The following is a 14,011-nucleotide window of genomic DNA, read 5'->3' on the forward strand; positions in this document are numbered from 1 at the left end:
TTGAATATATATTAGTTATATATTAGTTGTTTCAGATAGACTATCTATGAAATGTACCTATATATCGACTTTTGTTGACACATTATATTAGAGAAATTGGTCTGTTTTAATAAAAAGAACAATAAGTATTCAACTTTTGACTGCGAATGCGATGTATAGTTGTTTTTATATTTCTTTACTTATATTTTTACACTTTTAGCGGATAACAGTAGCTTTAGTTTTTTTGTTTTCAATACGTTACAAATAATATGTGTTAAAAAATAATATAATATATAATATTATGTGTTAAACAATTGTAATGTTAAACCATATTTTGACTAATTAACTGTCGGTAAGTAATAATGGACTGACTGCTATAAAACCAAATTCTATATATACCCACAATTTAATAATCTGAGTCACGTGTACTAATATATTATTTAAAATCCTATTTGTTTATCTTAGTTACTATAATTAAAATGATAAGTTAGATGCGATTGGTTTTAAATCTATTTTCAAACATAATTTTAATTATTTTTTAAAGTCTAGACAGTCAAAAAATAAACTAATTGCAAAACAAATTGTATTTCTTTGTTTATTTATTTTGAATAAGTGATTCAATGTTTGTTTCCGTTTCGTGCTGCTCCTTTATTATGGCATGGATTAACTGGTAGGATTTGTTTTTGTAAGCATAATATATGAAATTTATTGTGCTACTTTTCAGCGGCTTTATTTGTTTATGGAAGGTCGTTTAGTATACGGTGATAATACGTCATATAATATGTATGATATAATGATATGAATATGATATGTACGCATATACACTATACGGGTATTATAGGTAAATAAGCTTTTTTGTACCTACTTGAAAAATGTTATATTCTTATACTATAGTTTTGATTACTTATTTTACATGTATTTGAAACTGGATTTTGTATAGGACCCCAAATCAAAACAGTTCGTCTGACGCAGTCGTGATAATAATCGAGTGTATAACTATATACGAGTTGATTGAAAATTATAAGCTATTGTATTTGTACTTTGGCAAGCTATATAATTATACAGACACACGGTGTACGTATGAATTCACACGCCCAATATTCCTCAGCTGTATTAGGTTAATTATGTTTTGAATTACGAGTCCGTACACGCGGCGCACATGACGACGAGACTAGAGTATATCTATATAGTATATTATATATTATGTATAGAGAGAGACGCGAGTATGTGTTTTCGGCATAGGTTTTTCCGCTCCCCCTCGTTTACTACTGCAGGGGCATACGCGTATTTTCTTGATACACGTACCTACCTATATATATGTATAAAATATATAATCCTAAGGATTAAAAACTCATACGCACGGTGGTAAAACCCACACACGCTCGCACGTGCCATATAGCCGAGTAGTGGAAAAAAAAATTCCTCTACACTTGTACACTATATATACACCCTCGTGTATAGGTACTCTCACACTGCGCCAGACATAATATTATATAGGTAGGTACCAGCTATCGTCATATACGCGTTGTACGTATTTGTGTGTGTGTGTGTGTGTGTGATGAATAATATTATTTAGTGTTATATATATGTACATGTGTGTACGACGGCGGGAGTATATATACTGTTAATAAACACGGGAGCCCGTGGCGGTTGCAGCGGGGTGGCGAGTGGGTGGTCGGCGGTAGAGGGTGGGTTGCGCACACACGTATGGTGGTGTATGTATACCCAGTTTTAATACTCGGCCGAAAGCGCATTCCTATTAAACTTTAAGCTTTTCGGGTCCAACTTTGTGTATGCGTTCGTGTGTATAATACACAAAACACTACGCGTTTATAAACACACATAAGCCACCAGGAGATGCCCTCTACGGGCGCATTCGCCTCCACCGTCGTCGTCGTCGTCGTCGTGGCAGGGTGAGGCGAGATTGGACCCGGGATAGAGACCGTGGTGTCGACGGCGGCGGAAAAGAGGGCGAACGCCGCCGACCAAAGACAGAACGCCCGCTCGCCGAAGGTGGTGGTGGTGGTACTGTGTGTGTGGATGGTTGAATGGGTGGGCTGGGGGGCGACACCGCCGATATTAATTTCTATACCGGGGCCCCCGCCAACCGGGCTGTCAAGAGGAGTGATGGAGATCAATATTGCCGAGTTATAAATAATACCAGACGAAACTTAACCTCCAAACCCCCTTCCCCTTGTCCCGTCACCGAAAACCCCGATCGTCGTGTCGTTCTCACACTTTAATATATTATATGTATATATAGTATACCTATACACGCGACCATTATCCCGCGGGCAAACCTCCTACAATATATACACACACACACACACACACACACACACACACCCACACTCGCACACACATATGTTATATTATAAATAAATATATATATATATATAATATACGAGAAATGCGCAATAAACGTGAACAATATCAATGCACGTATTATTATTATTATTATCATCATCACCAATACCAAGACGAGCACTCAGCGGGTGATGAATATATGATACGTCAACCGTGCAGAACGTCAGGTGTTTTATTTTAGTGTAATTGTTTTAAATATTTTTCCCCCAAATGAAATACATATACTATTACGACTTATAACTATTATAATAAAAAGATCTGAAAAGTATTATAGTCAGAGGGTGAAATATATACTCGTCTAAGCATATAAGCAAAAACTATATACAATGATTATCGAGAAGTCAGGAGAGAACAATCATTTTTTGTTTTTGATTTTAAAGACTGATTTTTCCAAAATAACTCAAATATCTTGGGTAGTTTCTATGAGCACATATATAATGCAGCGTTATACATATACATATTATATCGAGCTTTCTAGTCCATAATTCCCGTGCGTTTCGTTCACTTCATCGTTTAATGCGTATAGTCGTATAGATTTATAATTTTAAATTAACTTTGGTTTGATCATAGCTCAACAATTCACATAGTTAAATGAGATAACTACAGCTGTATTTGATAAAGAAATAAATCGTAATAAAACGTGAATTCAGTAGGTGCCTTTATATTATGATATAAATCGTAATTAGGATATGAATCAAAATTTATATTTATAATCCTGTTGTTTTAGTTATATTTCGGGTTCGTTTTATTTTAACCGGAAGTTGATAAAGAAATAAGTAGGTAGACAAATTATAAAGTTTGTAGAAACGAGATATAGGTATACCTATTTCAAAGTGAGAGTTTGGAGTGGAGTTGAATGTCACTACGCTTTTAATTGTAATACATTATTGGGTGTGGGAATTTTGGGTTGGAATTTTTAAATTGAAACAGGAATATAATCGAACGTTGAAAATTCGACTAGCAGAGGTCATCCACGCGTGACGAAGACATCTCTATTGGGTGATGCGCGACGTCTCTAGGAAAACCGAGTCCGCTGTTAAATAACGAACGTCGATTATTAACATAATAATACTTTGGTACACCTCTGTATAGTATCCGACGTACCACATACGAGCAATATCATAATATATAATATTATAATAGTATCATATTATATAGCATGGTCGGCGTGGCGGTTAGAAACGTTTTGACGTTTCAATAGAGTTTAAGAACACTAACGTTTTTACTCTTTCATAAATGTAATGATTAATCGAATACAATGACTCACACTTTGAACACCACAAACGAATCTTCTCAGTGTCCGCTATCGATACACGACGAACACACATGCATATAGTATAATATTATATAATATTATTTTATATTATACCGTTAGTATACATCTACGTAATCATCGAAATATTATCACGAAATAATTTTTTTTTTGTTCCTACTTTTAAACATGGAAATGACTGCGGAAACCCGATAACGTGTAAAACAAATATTAGTATGTAAGGTTAGTAATGTATATTTTGATTTTGGGAAAATAACACAGTACTATATCGTTTGTGTTTAAACATTAAAAACATTATAAAAATACAAAACTTTTCGCAGTGATGTTCACCAAATACTGCGGGTATAGTACTATACATATTACATATACGTATATGTTCTTGCGACGGCTGATGAATTGATATACCTTAACAACCCTGCAGCACGCTACAAGCACGAATAGGGGGGGGGGGATACAAATCTATATAATACAACCACTGTTCGTTTTCCACTTGGAAGAAACTGTCCAAAAGTATATGATCACAGTATACAGTAATCGAAACATAATATGTGTTTCTGCATAACACCACCATCACAACGCGGTAGTTATAAAACCGTCGGACAGGATTTTGCGATTATGATGACGGTCGTTTCAGCCAGCGGCGGATATGTATTTATTGTTTATACATAATATATGTGTGAGTGTGTTTGTATGTGTGTGTGTGTGTGTGTGTGTGTGTGAATGTGTTTATGTGTGTACACTGTATACGCAACAGTCACACCGACTCTCGACCTGTCGAACATCAGCCGTCGAGCTTCATAATGATATATATATATATATACGGACCCGAACATATCATCGCCGTCATCTGTCCGGTTTCCCACGGGGGTAAATATTTGCTCGCCGATTTCCAAAAGGGATCACGACCCTAGACCGAATCCCCCCCCACCCCACATCGGAGCCTTTACCCCGCACTGTTGCCGTCGTCGTCACAGGTCGACGATTTAAAACAAACAATGGGCAAACCGCGCCGTTGTTCCCGCTATATTATATACACATATATTTGCGCGACTATAATGCCCGTCGTATGACGGTAAGCAATAAGCATACATACATTATACTATAAAATATATAGGTATATAAACTGTGGTATCGTGGGATATACCGTGGTCCGTGTACTCCGCAGCACAAAGCTCTTCAAAAACAATGCTAATTGAAAACCGGCTGTACATATTATATATATATATAGTTTCTGGACGCCCTTTTCTTCCGTACCGTGACCTAACACACGACGGTATACGAGACGGCATAATAATAATAATATTACAATACAGTGTGCAATGTACAGGGCAGCATAGATGTCTGGCGATTGCTGCGAAGACCCGACGACGAAGCGTAGGTACAATAAACTGGAGTATACCTCGCGGGTTATTAGTTATTGCAGCTATTATCGCGTTCAGAAGCCGTCGATGAAATATATTATATTTTTACGACTTCCCGAGGGGGGCCGGGAAGAAATTCGCATTACGCTCAGCAGCTATAGTATTATAAACGCGTATCGCCGTGGCGTTGGAACCGAAGGAGAGGGAAAAAAGTATACGAAAAGTGCAGTGACTCGGTGAATTGCGGTTAATTAAAATGAATAGCTCGCAACGGACTATATTGTGTTGTAATAAACATCGGAAAAACAAACATTTAAAATAAATAGACTGTTGATCTGTTTGCGTGTATTTTCTACCGCGATCTTTTCGTTTTCTTTTCGTATATATCTATAGTATATACGTATTATATACAATATATACTGTTAATCTATCTATCCCTGCAAGTTTGTCGTTATTATTATTATATTCTCTCGTATAACGTAGGAATATATAAGTACCTATTTATTATTTTGTAACACCGTTCATTGTTAAACACATAGACGAATTTAATTAAACGCATATTAATTTACCAACGACTGACGGAAGATACTATAACGCAGCGTAGGAACGATGAAACTTTATCGACTATCAAATTGAAATGTCCGGGACCGGACCTTATTTTGCGCACCACAGAGCGCATACGTATATAAATATATGCACTCAAATCATTTAGTCCCAGAGTTAAATTGAAACAGTATTTTATGGAACAAAAAACTTTATTAATTTGAAAACTGCTACATACCAATATATTGCACTGACTCGAATGGACGATAAATATTTTTGTAATAGGTACCTATACTCAGGTAATTTTTAATAAGGTTATAATATAAAAAAGGTTAGGTAAATATAAATATAAATGTACGCCAAATTTGTGTTGCATCAATGTATATAACTATTTTGTTATCTAATAAATTTAAGACATTCAATTTAAAAAAAAAAAATTGGAACACCATATCTATAAATTGAACTAGGTATTGTGTACCTACCGACGAGGTATTTAAGTCATGCCGTTTAAGAGTTAATAGTTTAATATTCCTCAAAATATAAAATATAATTGTCATACAGGTATATTTATATTATAATATTAAATAACACAAATTCACAATATTCACTAGGTATAACATCATCAACAGAGGACTTCATTTTATTATATTAGGACATGAATATAAACAGCACCAGATTCCATGAAAGTTTTTAAAATAAATCTCAACATTATTGAGAAGCCTATTGCCTATATACACATTACACAGGTATTAATATTATGAAAATGTCAATAAATTATTATTATATTTTGTTTGTAATTAAATTGAAATAACGTATACTACTACGAAAGTGAATAAACAATCACAATATAATAATATCTACCTTTTATTTTTAAAAACCTTTTTTTATACCTATATTTTATTACAGTAAAAAAAATAATAACACTGAACAAATCTATTTACTTACAATTGATCCAATGTCATCAAAAAATGTATTCAAACAGATGAATATGAAATAACCATATTTGTTTTTTGCAACATTTTATCCAATTTGACGTCAAATTAATAGTAAATACCTACTTTATAACCCCTATACCTATATTTTATTTTATTTTTTGAACTTAATCCCGGCAACTTTTGCCATTAGCTAACTAATGTATATTTTATACATTTCTTATGAGGTGGGTTCATTCACATTTGGCCACGAGCAAACGGTACAGAGATACAAAACGTTACGGAAAGAATATCCGTACGCCGAATATAGGTAGATAGTTGTCAGTACATATTCAGAGTTCAGACTATTCGTTCGTGTTCGTTCTCCGTCGTTCGATAGCCTTCGCTCGGGAAGCTAATTGTCTTGACGGACCCCGAACGTCGTTCACACCGAATAGCATTTTATGTGATCTCACCGCCACCTAATCGAACCGCTCCAAACGCGACGAATGGCTGTTCGTAATGGCCTAACGCACCTTCTTGTAAACGCTGTGGTCATTCAAATCGATATGTTTCGTTTTTATCCGCTATAACTCATCACCGTCGGACCGGTGAAAAGAGATAGTGTGGACTGGCAATGTGTGCATACGATAACTCGTCATGTTTACAAGCCCAATAAGTTTTTGATGCTATTCGCAGACCAACAAATTCTGGTTTTATATTTCAAATATCGGTAGTCAGTACGAATTGTAATAACAATCGATCACGGTACTTTTTGGCTAGCATAATATACAGCTAATTCGATTATAATATAACAACAACACTTTAAATGCATAACACTATACAATAATAATGATACATGTACTGCAATTTAATTACGCCTAATGGTTTATCGATACCGAAAAGGTTTTTGAAAAATAAATATATACGATTGTTTTTTTTCCCGTCCTTCTTCCTTTGACCTAGCTGAAATTAAAGTGGTATCGCACCAACTAATAGTATTTTATCTCTGGCTACCATTCAATACCAATGTGTCTCGTTTCAAATAATTCCAGGATATGTCATTTTGTAACCGAACGAAATTCCCCAAAGGACATTTTCTAATTTCGGTATATTTTTTTCCCTATTCCTTTCCCGCGTAAAACTTCTATTACAGCATTCGGCACAAATTATATCAGAAGACGACGACGACGACTACGGTCGATACCTCTACCCTCCCCCACCGAGCACCGGGGCGTATATTTCCCCCGGGGGCGTCACTGCCCCGGCAACGGCGGCTCTAATTACGTTAGATATCCGAACTCCTGTCGCGCGCCTACCCCTTCCGCGGGCATAATTCATTAATCACAAACCGGCCAAGTGGGTAACACGTGTTCCCGGCCCAACCTCCGCCCCACTTCCATACACATAATATATACCTATACATAATATATACGTATAGGAACTGCACGCGGGTCTCGCTTTTCATTATGCACGTTATGTAAAGTGACGGGTCTGAGACTTCCTCCCCAGCGCACAATATCTACAACCCGAAGTTCCGTTGACCGATCTTGTATGATTTATCGTGAGTTTGCTATTATATACGTATAATTTTCGTTGACCCCTGCGATATGTATACGTAGTATAACGCGTGTTGTATTGCTGTCGATAATAATTTGAAAACCGCAACATAACGTTATAATATTATATTATACATACGTGCGTGTATGAGCTCGAGGAAGATCAATAATCGAATAAAACCATCATGGAAACATCACAATTTTTAATTATTTCACTGTAATGCTATTTGTTGTACCTATAGCAAATGTATGATGTTAGTAAGATTGATACACTGTTCTTGTTGTTATCAAATGACTACAAGACATTTTACAAAAAAAAGATTATAGGTACTTATAGGTACGTATTATATAATATATTATAGTTTCAATAATCATTAATATTACCCAACAGACAATGATTTAAACTTTAAAATGAGTACATAATAATTTTCATTTTAATATTACCAGTATTCATATATTTTATTTAAATAACATTTAAATCAATTATACCCAATAAAATCAATATAAATACTTGTTTGAACTTATAGAAATCATCAAACTAAATCTGTTTTCATAATTCTTTTATAACGTAAATTTATCTAGGTCGTATAGTTAGTACTAATTTTATAAATGAGAACGATATTTTCAAAATAATTTATTTGTCATTTGACACATTGTGTGTGTATCTTGAATACCACCCGTCTACCCATAAATCTTAACTTATGGGATTCTAAATGCAATACTATAATACCTATGACATAAAAGTGTCACTTTAATCATATAAACAGTAAATAAATATTACGATATCATCAGACTAGTAGTTATCATGTACGATGTACAGCATATGGGTAGTGGAAGGAGCCAAAACTAAAAATACTAAAACTATATGACATACAAATATCATTAGCCTGCTGTATATAGTTTAATTTTTATAATTAAGGAGGTTCGTTAAAATATTGTGTATCAGTTACGATTTATGGAGAACTTTTTGTTTTGATGAGTATAAAAAATATTTAAATATCCGTTTGAAAAACTTACATTTCAAAATGTATGAAAACTTGAAACATTCAAAACCAAAGCTTACCAAAAAAATAATAATCAAATAAAACATATTTTTTTAGACTGAGATAATTTAATATTAGAATTAGAATTATATTTCCAAAGTATGACGATTAAAAGTTTAATAGCAAAAATTAATAAATAAAAAAATTACAATTTAAATCAGAAAGTACAGTTATTATTTGAAATAAGCAATTCCATTTGTAAGTTATTGATCCATCAAACATGTTTCAATGAATTAAATATGACCTGAGAATTTGATATCAAATAATAATAGGTACAATTTTTAGTCGGACTTGTAATAAAATTGAATAATGATAGTATAGGTATACTGGTCTGTATAGGTAATACCTCGGGTAATACAAATAATTTAAATTAAGAAAGTTTTAACTCTTATATTATTCAACAGTATATAATTTTAAAATAAACGACAAGTAAATTAACTATTGTAAAATTATCCTTAAAAATACAAGTAGTTATTAGGAAGGTACCTAATGAATTATATTAAAATTCGGAACTCTAGTTTTTGAACAGTTCTTGAAAAAAGTACTTACTTTACGGTGTATGCTTGATTTTATTATTTATTTATTTTTATGCCATGAGATTAATAATACTAATCATAGAATGCGTCGAATTCTAATGTTTACAGTATTCATACACGTAAACGTTTTGATATGCCATTTCAACAACATTCATTGAATCATTGAATACGTCATATTAATGTATAATCGAGTGTATAATACATATATGGATGAGTTTCAATTATTTAGAGTATGCATGATTAAATAAAACGTGTACCTACAAGAAATAGAAACATAAAATAAATAAATAGTCTAAGTTTATGTAATTGATTGAGAAAAAGTGAATCAAGTACTTTTGAATCTAAAAGTAAAATCTACCATTACAAGAAAATAGTGTATTTCTATAGACATTTTCATTTAAAATTGGGCATACGTTTTTACAAATGTTTAGTTACTTTTTAGATTAACATAGTTATCTTCAATCACCAACAGCTTATAGTAGAACGATAAATTCCATAGTTTATTATAGCTACTACAACTATCCAATCATGATTGGACGCGCACTACGCATATTATGCGTCTATAAATATCGCTATAAGATATTGTTACGTATTTTCACTCAGATCAACACCGCGCGCGTGGGCTCGGGATTAATTAATTGCGTGAAGACTAGAATAACCGGCACATTTCAAGAGATGCTAAAAAAATTATAAATATATTATATAGGTAGTGACAATCGTAAACGGCGCGTGGAAACAAGGTTGCCCGGGAGACGTCTCCATTATTGGCTTTCGTGTAATTTTGAAAACAGAAGAAAAAAACACCAACGACGACACTGACGAGTTTCGCTGTCGTCGGCACAAACGTCCTTCTCGCCCTCTAGTTAATTAAATAATGAAATATAGCATACCGCGTACGCTACGCCGCCACGGCGACACGGTGCATGTATATATTATATTCAACGGCAGACGTTTGTTTTGACGTAAATTTTTCACTTAATTAACAGACGCTTGGGGTTTATTTTCGTTCCCGTCTCACTCCCCCCTCTCTCTATCAGGACTCTGTGTCTATCTGGTGACACATGAAGCTGCTGCTCGCTCGTTCGTCCCCGAAAGGATGTAGGTGGAGGAGCGGTATGAAAAACAACAATAACTCGACGTGACTCTCCTGCGGTATAATACGTGAGTATCGGCGTTCACATTATACACGGCAACGGCACCCATACGCGTCATATATATGTAAAGATTATATACAGGCCGCGACTAGGGTAGCCCATTGTGTTTTTCGTTGTTCCCATTACCTAAACCGACACAGCAAAATGGGATATCTGCACTTTAGCCCATCTTATATGATATTATATGTGAAGTCCGATATAGGACACTTGAGGTTTTATTTTTTATCACTAAACAGCCATTATTATTTCGGCCAATGTATGTGTTTTTGGAAACATTTGTTTGCAAATTATTTCAAGTCATTATACACCAAGAGTTACAAAACATCATTTAAATTAAAAATTAGAAACATGTAATTAAAAATGTATTTTATTTTTTTATTTTGTCAACTGCCTCGGCGATTTAGGCCATTGGTTACAGGAATCTTAGCTTAATTACAATTATTGAGGAATCATTTTACAATATTAAAATGTAGAGAGAACAACGAACATAATATATATACCTAACAATGAACATAGTATAGATAAATATTAAATAAAAATAAACAATGATGAATGATTCAGTACAATTCTTAATTTTTGTATGTAGTTCTGTATCCTTTAAGAATTTGGGTACACTAGGGGTACCGGAGAATAGATTTTTATGTCACATCCAAAATAGCAAAAACAAATAATTTTTCTTGTCAAACGTCGGTGTGTTATATCCATAAATGCATGTGCGATGTGCACTAACAGTGAATTTATAATAAACGAAAAAAAAAAAGGGTTTTAAAAAAAACGTGATTCATTTCCCGAGAAAAGTACAGTTTAGTGATGATAAATTATCACCCTGTATATACGAGTCCGAGTCACGTACGTTTCGGTATAGGGATGTGCCTCGTCGGCGGATGGGTCAGACAGGCCGCGGAAGGTTGCGTGCGTATACATATATAAAACGACATCGAATTCTGAGAAAGAAGGATGAGAGATTTTTTGAATTTGAGCGTGTGTGAGTGTGGCAACAACGGGCGACGTAGGTTGTTTTTTTCCTCTCCCGCTCGCCTCGTCAGCGCGTACGTTCCCCCGGGGACGAGGCAGCACGCGCATTCCGGACGCAATTTAATTGGGATTATAGTATAGAGGACCACCGCGCCGAGCTGCTGCGGTTGTTGTTGTCGTTGTTGTTGCCGTTGCGGTGGCAGAATTTAATCCTGCGTAGGCTTCCGAGTGTTTGCGACACGCCGAAGGAGAGTGTATATTATATTGATAAAAAGATATATTTAATAGAAAAATAAAATCACGAAAACGTCAACAAATAATTATATATAAATATTGTGAATAAATCGTTCAAACAGTGTAGGTTACCCCCACATTGGGCATTATGTAGGTATACACGCACAAGAACAACGATAAAATATAAGGATAAACAGATTCATATAATAATATAATTTAACTCACATAAAATACATTTTATGTATGCCTCCGTGTATGCATGTGTCACAAGCTCAAAAGCTTTGTGTACAAACATTTGAAAAAAATACATAATTTAATTGGGTACATTTATAGAATAACGTAATTATAAATTGTGGATGAACACCGCTACAATGTGCACACAGAGACACGCGTAAGACATTTTGACTCTGTGTAATAAATTATACTTAAAAATATATTTAATAGGTAGTTAAACATGTCAAAGGATCTTGTTCATTAGAAAAAAATAAAAGTGTTATATTTCAATGTTGTCAGAAAACCGGATACTTTTTCACGATTTTTAATCCTTAAGCTATCATCACCACATGTGAGCACATGTATGTAGGCACTATTGAGCAGAAAATGACAAGTGCATTGAAAAAATACATTTAGGTACTAAAGTAATAAGAATATAATAGATGATTCAGAAGATAATTGACAACCTACCTATCTTTTAAGAATTTTGTACATTATACATTCATTAAAATGTATACGTTATACAATATAAATAGATATTATTTAAATATTTTGGTGGTCACTATAGGTGATCCTATATTATTAATCAAAATTCGATAATCTAATGGCTAAAACATAAATAAAACACTACCTAATTCCAAAAATACTGTTCGAAATTAGTAATGTCACCTTCAAAAGTGTCAATTCTATATATTTACCCTTTTCAAATTTGCTTATTGTTCTCTACGGAATGGATTGTAAATATTATATAAAGAAAAAAAAGAAATAATAATTTGTCAATCTAAAATTGAATTATACGCATTATTAGTTATTACAATTTTTAAATACAATCAATATTATAATACAATTCGATAGATAATATTTGTATTGCATAAATACATTCTGTTTCAATTATTATTAAAATATATGATAACCATCAAGGCTTACTTCGAATATTGTTTATATTTCGAGTTAAAATTTGTTAGATCGTCAACAAATGTATTGAATAAATCATCAGCCATTCAAAATCAGCTCAGTAACACAAAGCAGCCAAAAACTCTGGTTTTGTCTGAAACCCCAATTCCAACTTTCAATCGCACTCTACCAGGAAAACTTTGTTCTTTATCAGGCACCGTGCGATCTTTTCAAAAAACGGCTTTTCTAAAACTCACCACAACCACCATGACGATAAATCACTATCCAATTTCATTTATTAGTTTTTTAAATTCTGAGTTTGAAGATAAAATAAAATACAAGAAAGCTATCACTAAAACTCATTTAAAACCAATGTGGAATATCATTTTTTTTTAATAAGTCCTATAAGAAGTACCTATGTATTTTCCTGTGGAATATACATAATGTAATTAATCAATTATTAGATGAACGTAAAAATATGTTTATGAGGTATTATATTATTAATATAATTTTAACAATCCAACTTATATTTATTTTATCCTAAATTTCTAAACATTCGAGAAATACTAAAACAAAATAAATTAATCTACGAGATTTACAATGATGTGTTTTTCTTTTAAGCTTTGCATGCAATCACAATAACCGTTTAACTTAAGGGTATAGAACAAATGATCAAAAAAGTTTCATATATAAGTCCTGCTTCTATAAATTGGAAATTTGATTCAGGTATATTTAAGATAGGTAATTTATGGAATCCTAAAATCATTTCTAACAATTTCATTTTTATAAACTTTTGTATTCTAAATGTGTAATTCAATGAATATTGGAATTTATTTATTTTATTTTTTTATTTATTTAATTTTAATTTCATACATATATACATACATATGAATACTGGGCCCCACTGAGAGAACTCGTGTGGGGGCCCAGGAGTTCAAAGATAACATTACATTTAAATTACAGATATTT

At 33.2% G+C, this 14,011-nt stretch overlaps 1 protein-coding gene across 3 annotated transcripts in view; it reads right to left on the bottom strand.

Moving 5' to 3' along the window:
* The window catches only part of LOC100167668, a 155,790-nt gene that overhangs the window by 84,998 nt on the left and 56,781 nt on the right, over window positions 1-14,011 (bottom strand). The gene's annotated exons all lie outside the window — the stretch shown is intronic.

The sequence above is a fragment of the Acyrthosiphon pisum genome, chromosome A1 (assembly GCF_005508785.2).
Source record: "Acyrthosiphon pisum isolate AL4f chromosome A1, pea_aphid_22Mar2018_4r6ur, whole genome shotgun sequence".
Lineage (NCBI taxonomy): Eukaryota > Metazoa > Arthropoda > Insecta > Hemiptera > Aphididae > Acyrthosiphon > Acyrthosiphon pisum.